Here is a 13,021-nt window from a genome sequence, read left to right on the forward strand (position 1 = left end):
TAAATCTATGGAAATGGTTCTAAGAGCATACAGTAAGTGAAGAAACATTTATTCAAACTTGGTAAGAACAGTGATAATCTGAGGCACTTGAGTCATGATCCCCTTTCCCCATCTAAGACCAATGTAACAAAAACTTTATTCCAGGTAAGTGTAGCCAAGAACACAGTGTCCCTTATGCCCGAAACTCCTAGTCATGGAATATGGTATTTCCCTGGGAGGGGATGGATATAAGCAAGTCTCATCCTATCTCCCCCCCACCCCACCATTCTCTGCCTTATTACTTTGTGCAGAGGCTAAATTCCGAAGTACAGCTGAGAAGTTGAGAGTGAAGAGGCTCTATTGCCCTCACAGGATACTGAAAATGCTAGGGTCCTGATTGCTTTCTCCCTGGCCTATTCATAGCGCAGAGTTTCCACGTTAGAGGATACAGGCCAAGAAGATCAGAGGCTACCACCACCAGCCTAGTGCTCAGCTTCTAAGGTGGGAAAGTCATTCAGGGAGAGATGTGCACTGTTCCCAGCCCCACCTCTAGAGACATGGTTAACAGATTTTTTTTCAGGGTATAGGTAGTCTATAAAACAGAGAGCTCCAAAGCTCTTCCAGAAGGACTTTCTTTGTAACAGAGTATGGTAAACTTCATGCCTAAGGGTGCTCTGAAAAATAACAAAGCAATTAAAAGAAGACTGGCAGCTTATTAAAGATATAAGCTAAAGAATAGGCTGATACATTTTACCAGAAGAACCAGAAAGAGACAACCAAGAAGAGTTCTCCTGGGGGCAGAGCAAACCTCAAACACTGAATTCCTAAACTAACCCTGCAAAGCACTTCAAATTTAACTGAATCAATCTGTGGGACAATTTATGCTCTGGAAAATTGTTGACAAAAATACAGCAATAAGCAAACAATTAGTAGAGCTTTACAGTAGAGCTGTATGTGGTCAGAAAAAAGAGACAAAGAGAACACTACTAAACCATTGCCATACCAGCTGCCTGTGCACATGCCAAGGCAGCACCCTGAGTTACAATGTCAGGATCTTTGCACTGCAGGGAAAATGGACTTCCTAAAATAATCCACCTAGTCACTAAACAAATAAATGAGCAAAAATTACAATATGAGGGGTACCAAGAGTTGCTACAATAAATGTCCAATTTTCGAAAAAAATATTATGCAAAGAATTGGGAAAATATGACCCATAGAGAGGGAAGAAAACAGGCAATAGCAAGAGGCTGGGAGATCAACTAGATGTCGGATTTAACACAAAAAGACTGAATAGAACTAAGTAGACATTACAAATATTTTCAAACAGTAAAGGAAACCATGGTTAAAGAAGTGAATGAAGCTATGAAGGCAATGTTTCATCAAATAGATAATATAAATAAAGAGAAGAAACCATGTTTAAAAAAATGAACGGAATGGAAATTTGAGAGTTGAAACACCAGATGGGATCAACAGAAGTAAGAATTAGCAAACTTAAAGAAAGATCAGTACAATGGAGATTATGGAATCTGAAGAACAGAGAGGAAAAAATGAAAAAAGAAAAAAAAAAGCAAGGCTCAGAGAAATATGTGATACCATTTAGCACATATTAAGCACACCCAAGAAGAATATACAAAAATTGATCACTTTTAATGAGCAATACAAAAATGATATTAATAAAATAATTCCAATTATAATAGCATCAAAAAGGATAAGAATTAAACTCAACAAAAGAAGTATAAAAGTTATACTTTGAACACTATAAAATATCATTGATGTAAATTAAAGGAGACCTAAGTTAAAAAAAATCTGCAACATGTTTATAAATTGGAAGACATAAGACTGAAATTGTTAAAATGACAATAATCCCTAAATTTATCAGCAAATGCAGTGCAATCCTTATTATTTTCCCAGCTGGTCTCGTTAAAGAAATTGACAAGATGATTCTAAAAATCATATGGACTTACTCAAGGAAACTAGAATAGTAAAAACAACCTTGAAGAAAACAAATTTGTGTGACACACGTTCAGATTTCAAAACTTACCGCAAAGCAACAGTAATCAAAACAGTGTGGGGCTGGTATAAAGATAAACATATAGGTCAATGGAATAAAATTGAGAATTCAGAAAAACCCTTCTGAACCCTTCTGTATGGTCAACTGAATTCTAAAAAGTATGCCAATATAATTGATGGGGGAAATTACTCTAACAAACGGTGGTAGGACAGCTGGATAGCCACATGTAAAAGAATGAAGTTGGATGCCTACCTCACAACATATACAGAAATTAACTCAAAAATGATTAAAGCATAAACATTAGAACTAAAATTATAAAATTGTTAGAAGAAACATAAGGGTGACTTTGGATGTGGCAATGTGTTCTTATATCAAAAGCACAAGTAATCAAAAAAAATTACTTCATCACAATCAAAAACTTTTGTGACTTAAAGGACATTACAGTTATGTAAAAAAAAAAAACCTGAAATGGGAGAAAATATTTTCAAATCATATAGCTCATAATGGATTTGTACCTAGCATATATAATGGATTCACATAATTGAATAATAAAAAGACAAATAACCTAATTAAGAAATGGGCAAAGGAACTAAGTTGGCATCTCTAGAAGAAATGTACAAATGGCACTAAGCACAAGAGAAGATACTAGACACCATTAGCCATCAGGGAAATGCAAATCAAACCATAATTAAATACCACTTCACACCGATTAGGATGGCTATTGTAAAATTACAGATAATAATAAGAGTGGGCAAGGGTGTGGAAATATCAGAACTGTCATCCACTGCAGGTGATACTAAAATGGTTCAGACACTTTTTTCCAAACAGTCTGGCAGGAACTCAAAATGTTAAAAATAGTTATTTTCTGACTGAGTAATTCCATTTCTAACTATAAACCCTTGATAAATGAAAACATATGTCTGCACAAAAACATATGAATATTCACAGAACTGTTATTCATAAAAGTTAAGAGTTAGATACAATAAAATGTCCATCAACTGATGAATGCATAAATAAAATGTGGTACATCCACACATGTAATAACAGTCCATCATAAAATAAATGATGTACTGATACATGCTACAACATGGATGGACCTTGAAAACATTACGATAAGTGAAATAACTATATATTATATAATTCTATTTATATGAAATGTCCAGAATAGGTAAATCAATACAGATAAAAAGTAGATTAGTAGTTATCTAGCACTGTGGGGAATGGGAAATTGAGTATGATAGCTAAAGAATATGCAGTTTATTTTGGGGGTGAGGAAAATACTCTAAAATTGATATAGTAATGGTTGCACAACTCTGTGATTATAGTAAAAACCATTTTGTTGCACACATTGAGTGAATATTACCATATGTAAGTTATCTCAATAAATGAGTTACAAAAGTAGGTAAATGAGACGTTTGCCTCACAGATATGGTTGTTTATGTAAGCACCAGTTTGCACTGAAAATCTCATTTTCTCTGCCACTATTAGGTATATTTAGGAGGGCCAGTATTTTTCAGATATAATCAGTTTTTGGCACCTACAGTATTTTTAATATCTTCCTAAAGGATGGAACACATTATATAATACAATATATGAAACTTAAGGCATTGTTAGATGGAGCATCAAAAAAGTATAAAATGTTTAATGTTGTCAGATACTGATAACCTTTTTTAAAGATTTTTTGATGTGGACCATTCTTAAAGTCTTTTATTGAATTTGTTGCAATATGGCTTCTGTTTTATGTTTTGGTTTTTTGGCCACGAGGCATGTGGGATCTTAGCTCACTGACAAGGGATCGAACCCACACCCATGGCATGGGAAGGCAAAGTCTTAACCACTGGAAGGCCAGGGAAGTCCCAATACTGATAACTTTTAAAAAGCATCTGACTTCTAATGACTTGTAGCAGCAGGACACAAGCAAGGGTTTCTTGGTTAAAACTTTTACAAAAATAATGCAAGAAATAAAATAATCTACAGATAATTAGTTTTGAATAGCTCACTGTGAAATACTAAAATTAGAACTCAGCCATACTAAGGAAGTGAGGTTCATGCAAGTGTGGTGAAGGAGAGATTGGGAGGCAAAATATTGTTTTTTTATTAAAGATATTAGGGGGTTATTCGGTCTGTGAAGAATTGTAAAAATTGCACTTTGGACAAAAAGTAAATAAATTATGAAACAAAAGAAAAAGTGGTCTTTGCTGAAAAAATAAAATTTCTGTAAGCTGAAGCAGTACAGTTGAAAGAAAGAGGATATATTTTATGTTTATTAGTTTTCACATAAGGCATTGCTGATGGCAATTTTCTGCTGGCATAAAAAATAACTTTTGAGACTGATAATGACAATATTAGCAAAGATGATTAACTGATATGCAAAAACCCTTTTTCATTTTTTAAAATATTTTTTAACAAATTTATTGGAGTATAATTGCTTTACAATGTTGTGTTAGTTTCTGCTGTATAACAAAGTGAATCAGCTATGTGTATACATACATCCCTCCCTCCATATCCCCTCCCTCTCAACCTCCCTACCCCACCCCTCTAGGTGGTCACAAAGCACCAAGCTGATCTCCCTGTGCTGTGAGGCGGCTTCCCACTCGCTATCTATTTTACATTTGGTAGTGTATGTAGGTCCATGCCACTCTCTCACTTTGTCCCAGCTTACCCTTCCCTGTCCCCATGTCCTCAAGTCCATTCTCTACATCTGCGTCTTTATTCCTGTCCTGCCCTTAGGTTCATCAGAACCTTTTTCTTTTCTTATTTTTTTTTTTTAGAATCCATATATATGTGTTAGCATACGGTATTTGTTTTTCTCTTTCTGACTTACTTCAGTCTGTATGACAGACTCTAGGTCTATCCACCTCATTACAAATAGTTCAATTTCGTTTCTTTTTATGGCTGAGTAATATTCCATTTTATATATGTGCCACATCTTCATTATCCATTCATCTGTCGATGGACACTTAAGTTGTTTCTATGTCCTAGCTATTGTAAATAGTGCTGCAATGAACATTGTGGTACATGACTCTTTTTGAATTATGGTTTTCTCAGGGTATATGTCCAGTAGTGGGATTGCTGGCTCATATGCTAATTCTATGTTTAGTTTTTGAAGGAACCTCCATACTGCTCTCCATAGTGGCTGTATCAATTTACATTCCCACCAACAGTGCAAGAGGGTTCCCTTTACTCCACACCCTCTCCAGTATTTATTGTTTGTAGATTTTTTGATGATGGCCATTCTGACTGGTGTGAGGTGATACCTCATTGTAGTTTTGATTTGCATTTCTCTAATGATTAGTGATGTTGAGCATCCTTTCATGTGTTTGTTGGCAATCTGTATAACTTCTTTGGAGAAATGTCTATTTAGGTCTTCTGCCCATTTTTGGATTGGGTTGTTAGTTTTTTTGATGCTGAGCTGCATGAGCTCCTTGTATATTTTGGCGATTAATCCTTTGCCAGTTGCTCCATTTGCAAATATTTTCTCCCATTCTGAGGGTTGTCTTTTCATCCTGATTATGGTTTTCTCTGCAAAAGCTTTTGAGTTTCATTAGGTCCCATTTGTTTATTTTTGTTTTTATTTCCATTTTTCTAGGAGGTGGCTCAAAAAGGATCTTGTTGTGATTTATGTTATAGACTGTTCTGCCTATGTTTCCTCTAAGAGTTTTGTAGTGTGTGGCCTTACATTAGGTCTTTAAACAATTTGAGTTTATTTTTGTATACGGTGTTATGGAGTGTTCTAATTTCATTCTTTTACATGTAGCTGTCCACTTTCCCCAGCACCACTTATTGAAGAGGCTGTCTTTTCTCCATTGTATATTCTTGACACCTTATCAAAGGTAAGGTGACCATATGTGTGTGGGTTTTTCTCTGGGATTTCTATCCTGTTCCATTGATCTATATTTCTGTTTTTCTGCCAGTACCATATTGACTTGATTACTGTAGCTTTGTAGTGTAGTCTGAAGTCATGGAGCCTGATTCCTCCAGCTCTGTTTTTCTTTCTCAAGATTGTTTGGCTATTCAGGGTCTTTTGGGTTTCCATACGAATTGTGTAATTTTTTTGTTCTAGTTGTGTGAAAAATGCCATTGGTAATTTGACAGGGATTGCACTGAATCTGTAGATTGCTTTGGGTAGTAGAGTTATTTTCACAATGCTGATTCTTCCAATCTAAGAACATGGTATATCTCTCCATCTGTTTGTATCATCTTTAATTTCTTTCATCAGTGTCTTATAGTTTTCTGCATACAGGTCTTTTGTCTCCTTACGTAGGTTAATTCCTAGGTATTGTATTCTTTTTGTTGCAATGGTAAATAGGAATGTTTCCTTAGTTTCTCTTTCAGACTTTTAGTCGTTAGTGTATAGGAATGCAAGAGATTTCTGTGCATTAATTTTGTATCCTGCTACTTTACCAAATTCATTGATTAGCTCTAGTAGTTTTCTGGTAGCATCTTTAGAATTCTCTACGTATGGTATCATTGCATCTACAAACAGTGACAGTTTTACTTCTTCTTTTCCAATTTGGATTCCTTTTATTGCTTTTTCTTCTCTGATTGCTGTGGCTAAAACTTCCAAACTATGTTGAATAACAGTGGTGACAGTGGGCAACCTTGTCTTTTTCCTAATCTTAGTGGAAATGGTTTCAGTTTTACACCATTAAAATGACGTAGGCTGTGGGTTTTTCATATATGGCCTTTATTATGTTGAGGTAAGTTCCCTCTATGCCTGCTTTCTGGAGGGTTTTTTCATAAACGGGTGTTGAATTTTAGCAAAAGTTTTTCTGCATCTATTGAGATTATCATATGGTTTTTATCCTTCAGTTTGTCAATAAGGTGTATCACATTGATTTGTGTATATTGAAGAATCCTTGCATTCCTGGGTTAAACCCCACTTGATGATGGTTTATGATCCTATTAATGTGCTGTTGGATTCTGTTTGCTAGTATTTTGTTGAGGATTTTTGCTTCTATAGTCATCAGTGATATTGGCCTGTAGTTTTCTTTTTTTGTGACATCTTTGCCTGGTTTTGGTATCAAGGTGATGGTGGCCTCATAGATTGAGTTTGGGAGTGTTCCTCCATCTGCTATATTTTGGAAGAGTTTGAGAAGGATAGGTGTTAGCTCTTCTCTAAATGTTTGATAGAGTTCACCAGTGAAGCCATCTGGTCCTGGGCTTTTGTTTGTTGGAAGATTTTTAATCACAGTTTCAATTTCAGTACTTGTGAGTGGTATGTATATATTATCTGTTTCTTCCTGGTTCAGTCTCGGAAGGTTGTACTTTTCTAAGAATTTGTCCATTTCTTCCTAGTTGTCCATTTATTGGAATATAGTTGCTTGTAGTAATCTCTCATGATCCTTTGTATTTCTGCAGTGTCAGTTGTTACTTCTCCTTTTTCATTTCTAAGTCTGTTGATTTGAGTCTTTTCCCTTTTTTTCTTGATGAGTCTAGCTAATGGTTTATCAATTTTGTTTATCTTCTCAAAGAGCCAGCTTTTAGTTTTATTGATCTTTGCTATTGTGTCCTTCATTTCTTTTTCATTTATTTCTGATCTGATTTTTATGATTTATTTCCTCCTGCTAACTTTGTGGGGATTTTTGTTGTTCTTTCTCTAATTGCTTTAGGTGTAAGGTTAAGTTGTTTATTTGGGCTTTTTCTTGTTTCTTCCTGTAGGATTGCATTGCTATACACTTCCCTCTTAGAACTGCTTTTGCTGCATCCCATAGGTTTTCAGTCGTTGTGTTTTCATTGCCATTTCTTTCTAGGTATTTTTTTATTTCCTCTTTGATTTCTTCAGTGATCTCTTGGTTATTTAGTAAGTGTATTGTTTAGTCTCCATGTGTTTGTATTTTTTATAGTTTTTTTCCTGTAATTGATATCTAATCTCATAGTGTTTCAATTTTCTTAAATTTAATTTCAATTTTCTTTAAATCTGTGACCCAAGATATGATCTATCCTGTAGAATGTTCCATGAGCACTTGAGAAGAAAATGTATTCTGTTGTTTTTGGATGGAATGTCCTATAAATATCAGTTAAGTCCATCTTGTTTATTGTGTCATTTAAAGCTTGGGTTTCCTTATTTATTTTCATGTTGGATGATCTGTCCATTGTTGAAAGTGGGGTGTTAAAGTCTCCTACTGTTATTGTGTTACTGTAGATTTCCCCTTTTATGGCTGTTAGCTTTTGCCTCATGTATTGAGGTGCTCCTATGTTGGGTGCATAAATATTTAGAATTGTTATATCTTCTTCTTGGTTCGCTCCCTTGATCATTATGTACTCTCCTTCTCTGTGTCTTGTAATAGTCTTTATTTTAAAGTCTATTTTGTCTGATATGAGAACTGCTACTCCAGCTTTCTTTTGATTTCCATGTGCATGGAATATCTTTTTCCATCCCCTCACTTTCAGTCTGTATGTGTCCCTAGGTCTGAAATGGGTCTCTTACAGACAGCATATATGTGGGTCTTGTTTTTGTATCCATTCAGACAGTCTATGTCTTTTGGTTGGAGCATTTAATCCATTTACATTTAAAGTAGTTATCGATATGTATGTTCCTATTACCATTTTCTTAATTGTTTTGGGTTTGTTTTTGTAGGTCGTTTCCTTCTCTTGTCTTTCCTGCCTAGAGAAGTTCCTTTAGCATTTATTGTAAAGCTGGTGTGGTGGTGCTGAATTCTCTTAACTTTTGCTTATCTGTACAGCTTTTGATTTCTCCATCAAATCTAAATGAGATCCTTGCTGGTTAGAGTAATCTTGGTGGTAGGTTCTTCCCTTTCATCACTTTAAATATGTCCTGCCTCTCCCTTCTGGCTTGCAGAGTTTCTATTGAAAAATCAGCTGTTAACCTTATGGGGATTCCCTTGTATATTATTTGTTGCTTTTCCGTCGCTGCGTTTAATATTTTCTCTTTGTATTTATTTTTTGATGGTTTGATTAATATGTGTCTTGGTGTATTTCTCCTTGGATTTATCCTGTATGGGACTCTAGGTGCTTCCTGGACTTGATTGACTATTTCCTTTCCCATGTTAGGGAAGTTTTCAACTATAATCTTTTCAAATATTTTCTCAATCCCTTTCTTTTTCTCTTCTTCTTCTGGGACCCCTATAATTCGAATGTTCATGTCTTTAATATTGTCCCAGAGGTCTCTGAGACTGTCCTCAATTCTTTTCATTCTTTTTTCTTTATTCTGCTCTGCAGTAGTTATTTCCACTATTTTATCTTCCAGGTCACTTATCCGTTCTTCTGCCTCAGTTATTCTGCTATTGATTCCTTCTAGAGAATTTTTAATTTCATTTGTTTTCTTGTTCATCATTGTTTGTTTGCTCTTTAGTTCTTCTAGGTCCTTGTTTAACATTTCTTATATTTTCTCCATTCTATTTCCAAGATTTTGGATCATCTTTACTATCATTACTCTGAATTCTTTTTCAGGTAGACTGCCTATTTCTTCTTCATTTGTTTGGTCTGGTGGGTTTTTACCTTGCTCCTTCATCTGCTGTGTGTTTCTCTGTCTTCTCATTTTGCTTAACTTACTGTGTTTGGGATCTCCTTTTTGCAGGCTGCAGGTGCATAGTTCCCATTGTTTTATGTGTCTGCCCCCAGTGGGTAAGGTTGGTTCAGTGTGTTTTGTAGGCTTCCTGGTGGAGAGGGCTGGTGCCTCTGTTCTGGTGTGTGTGGCTGGATCTTGTCTTTCTGGTGGGCAGGACCACATCTGGCAGTGTGTTTTGGGGTGTCTGTGAATTTACTATGGTTTTAGACAGCCTCTCTGCTAGTGGGTGGGGTTGTGTCCCTGTCTTGCTAGTTGTTTGGCATGGGGTATCCAGAACTGGGCCTTGCTGTTTGTTGAGTGGAGTTGGGTCTTAGCATTGAGATGGAGATCTCTGGGAGAGCTCTTGCTGATTTATATTATGTGGGGCTGAGAGGTCTCTGGTCGTCCAGTGTCCTGAACTTGGCTCTCCCACCTCAGAGGCTCAGGCCTGACACTGGGCTGGAGCACCAAGACCCTGTCAGCCACACGGCAATCTGGTGTGGTCTGCCTCCTTCTTTGGTCTCTCCTTGCCTTCTGTATACAGGGGCCAATTTCAGCTTTCAACAGGGAACTACAGAAAATTTTGAACCAACAGTGTTACTGGTAAGTTCATTAGCAAGACACTGATGGTCACTCTCACCACTTCTCTCCAACATTGTACTGGAGATTCTTTAGCAGAAAACTGCTTCCACATCTTCCTCCCCTTGGTTCTAGTCATGCTCCCAGAAGAGTAGCTCCTTCTTTCTCATGGTTCAATCCTTTAAATGTATGAAGTTCTCTGTTGAAGGAGGTCATAGAGAGGACGTGATTGCCAGTAGACCTCAGAGCTGGACCCTTTCCACTATTCTTAGAACATTCCTCCTGCCTTCTCGTCCCATACCAGCAGCCAGTTCCAAGGCCATAGCCTTGAGACAGTCATAAATGCTTTTTTACAAAGAAAAATAAGTTGTTTCTATTAAAGCAAAAATTGGAAGAATAGATTCGTTGAATTTATCAAAAGAAAAACAGTTTGTGTAATTAAGGTCATTTATAGCTCTGAGATCAGCTATTTTAAACTGTTATAGATTTATACTTATAGAAATCCCGTTTCATAATCTCTTGTGGTTTATGCAATTCTGACCCTTTGGAATTAGCTTTCTAAACTTAATTTGTGTTTCTAACATCATTAAAGAGCCTCTTTTGGTATCTTGTTAAGGAATTATCTTTTTGGCATGTTTAATGACATCTTAAATTTCCGGTATACATGAAAAACACTCACAGTAAACTAATTTCAAAATTTGAGAAAATATTTATAAAAGGAACAAATAGGAAATTAAAATTATTTTCTACATTAATGTGATTTGTTTCCTGGATAATTAAGCAGAAAGTGTTTTGAGTTAGAGTGACAGTGAGGCAAGTATTAAGAGTTCTTACCTGAGTGTTTTTTTATCTAAACAATTCACATAAAAATCTTAAAAGCTCTTGCTTCACTTTGCCACTTTACACCTGATCATTAGCAGAACAATTTTAATTTCTTTAAAATTATTAAATATAGAGTCACACACCTCAATTTGTAGAATCTGTATTATTGCCCATTATAGTATTATTAGTCTTCAACTATTTGAAGTATAGCAACTGTACATAAATATTTAAGTTTTGTCATTAAATAGTCTTACATGGTGAGTTTCAACTATCTGTATATAATTTTCAGGAGAATGCTTCTGAATCCCATGACTTTTGAAAGTTGATTTTAAAAAGAGAGAGAAAAGAAACAAAACAATCATTTCTAACAGTGGCTGATAATGGTTTGTAGAACAGTGTGAAGTGGTAATACAGCAAAGGCAAGGATTTTGCCTTTTAGAATAAGTTTAGACTCAGTTTGCTAAAGTCGATATATCTGCAGATTGGAAATTTAATACAACCTATAAATGGCACAATCTAATGACTGAGGGGAACTGACCATAAACCCTAGGAGAATTCTCTTTTAATTGTGTAGAATAGAATGAAAAGATCTCTTCCCACCAAATTTTATTCATTGGCATCTGAGTTCAATTTATATAGCATATTTTAAAATGATCAACTTGAAACAATATTTTAATTTCTGAAATCCAACATCTGATTAAAAACATCTTGAAAAGAATTTTTATGAAATGCAAAGCATCACAGACTATTAATGGTAAGTCAATATGCAAATGTTACAGAAACAGCTCTACTATTTACAGGTAGCTACAGTGCACAACATTTGAAACATCAATATGTTAAATTTCAAAAACTGCTTCCCACCTGTTGTCTATTTCGCTCTTTTGTAAGATTTGTTTTCAAATACATAGTTCTGTGGTAAGAACTTAAACACACAGATTGAACAGATCTAATATTTGCATCCTTCACAAATTTCAGGTTTTAAAAATAGTGTAAATTGAAGTGTCAAATATTAAAAGAGATATTTGGAAAGTTTGAATTCAAGTACTTTTGATCATATATTCCAGGTAAATCAAAGAAAAAATTCATGAAGTCTATATTCTCAAATGTTTGTATCATTTAAAGTTGGACTTCTTCAGAGGATGCATCAATTTTTTTTTTGATTACAATATAACTGTAATAAAATTTAGAAAGAAAAACAACCCTGGTGAATATATGTATATTTCCCATATTTGATCTACTATTTGATCTACTAACAAAACTATATTGATTTCCCAAATTTATGGTAATTAACATAGGTGATCATCAAATGTAAATGTAACATTTCATCTTTGTTCTAGTTCTAAAACAAAATTGTTATGTAGGGAAAGTTATCTTTAGTCTTCCCTGAAATGTGTGTGTGTGTGTGTGTGTGTGTGTGTGTGTGTTTCTATTTTTTGCTCCAAAAATATAATGGTTACATTTATTTGGTAAATATCATTAATGACATCTTTATGTATCTGTCTTACTTTGTTAACCAATGTCAAGTGAAGCCTAAGTTCAGTGCCATTATATTCTTAATGAATTAAGATCTAAAACATCATACCTTGGAAATACTAATATTCCATTCTAGCCCTGATAATATAATACTCCTACCATTATTAAAGAAATGAGGATATTTCCTATGGCAGGTAAGTGAGGCATGGGAAGGGTGAAGAATAACAGAAGATATTTTATGAGACAAATCAGCTTCCTTCCCAATATTCCTCAGTGATTGTAAGGAGCCTATCACCAACATAAGCTACTACAGGTTTGGCTCCTTGCACTTTAGAATTTGAATATTTGTCACTTAAATATATATCAAGATAACAAGTGGGTCACTTTTTCAGTACATAAACATTAAAATGGAAGGGTCAGAAGAATCAATGAACTTTGAAGATAGAACAACAGAAATTACTTGTCTGAAAGTAAACTGAAAAAAATTAAAATGCACAGAGCCTCAGGAATGGGATATTATTTTAAAAGAGGTGATATTTATGTCATCTGAAGCCCAGAAGGAGAGGAGAAAATGGGCAAGGTTGAAAACATACTTGAAATAATGGCTGAAAATCCCCCAATTGGCAAAAGACAGAAACCCACAGATT

This window comes from Eschrichtius robustus, chromosome 5 (assembly GCF_028021215.1).
Source record: "Eschrichtius robustus isolate mEscRob2 chromosome 5, mEscRob2.pri, whole genome shotgun sequence".
In the NCBI taxonomy this organism is placed as follows: Eukaryota; Metazoa; Chordata; class Mammalia; order Artiodactyla; family Eschrichtiidae; genus Eschrichtius; species Eschrichtius robustus.